The sequence below is a fragment of the Octopus bimaculoides genome, chromosome 6 (assembly GCF_001194135.2).
Source record: "Octopus bimaculoides isolate UCB-OBI-ISO-001 chromosome 6, ASM119413v2, whole genome shotgun sequence".
NCBI lineage: Eukaryota > Metazoa > Mollusca > Cephalopoda > Octopoda > Octopodidae > Octopus > Octopus bimaculoides.
This window is the reverse complement of record NC_068986.1, coordinates 20,906,598-20,907,747: the sequence shown is the minus strand read 5'-3', so window position 1 is coordinate 20,907,747 and position 1,150 is coordinate 20,906,598.

Sequence of the window (1,150 nt, the reverse complement as noted above, 5' to 3'; positions counted from 1 at the left end):
TATATATATATATATATATCTTTATTACAAAATAGAGTAGAAGCAGGCATAACCTTGTGAGTGTGTTTAAATGAGTTTATTGACTCAACCATGATGCATCTGTTTTTACGTCAACTCAGATATTGAGTTCTCATCAGTTACCAAAGGAAGAACAGCTAAAGAATAACATATGAAAGATATCCTTTAAAAGGACGAAATATGCTGACTGGATAAATTGTTCCACAACTGGCATAGTTTAAATCCTTTGGCAGAGATTCGTCGCATGTTTATTTGTGCACGTTACACCATTTTATGTGTCTGGAATAAGTAGCTATCTGTAATGTGGGTAGCAGCTTTGAGAATTTTGCCCACATTAGACAAACAGCCAGCCTGTTGAATTGATAAATGTATTTCATTCGTTTAATTCCATGTGTGCGTGTGTTTTGTGTGTGTGTAATCTTTAAAATGTTGTGCACAGCCTTAGCTATAACCAACCACTAGTAAACTAGTATAGACGAATCTTCCAGAAGCTTCTAAATGTTTTGAAAATCAAGTTGCAACGGCAGAAAAGACAAATAAAAATATCATGAGAAAACAACGCAACATAAAATAGAAAAATGAACCACGCACAAGAACTTTGGTAAATCCTGCAGCTACGTATGTGAAGTCTATGTACTGTCTTGTGTTTAGCTGATATCAGAGGATGGTTTTATCGATTCCAGTTGACCACTTTCGTATTAAAGAAATTGAAAAAGTTCAAATCAAGCTCAAAATTCCATACGACACTTTTTCTCTGTCTGACTTTCTGTTCGTCTGTCGGTTGTTTGTTCTTACCATCGACCAACATACTGCGGGTATATATCTGTTTGTCTGTCTGTCTGTCTGTGAATCTGTCCATCTTCTATCTGCTCACAGCCTATCGTCTGTCTGTTCACTTATTTGTCACTTTTAAACTTTTCTTTCTTTCTTTCTTTCTTTTTTCTCTCTTTCTTTCTCTCTGTCCACATGTGTGCACACACATATGCTCATGTATGTATGTATGTATGTATGTATGCATGCATGCATGCATGCATGTATCTATCTATCTATCTATCTATATACATATATATATATATATATATTTATATATATGTATATATATATATATATATATATATATATATATATATAT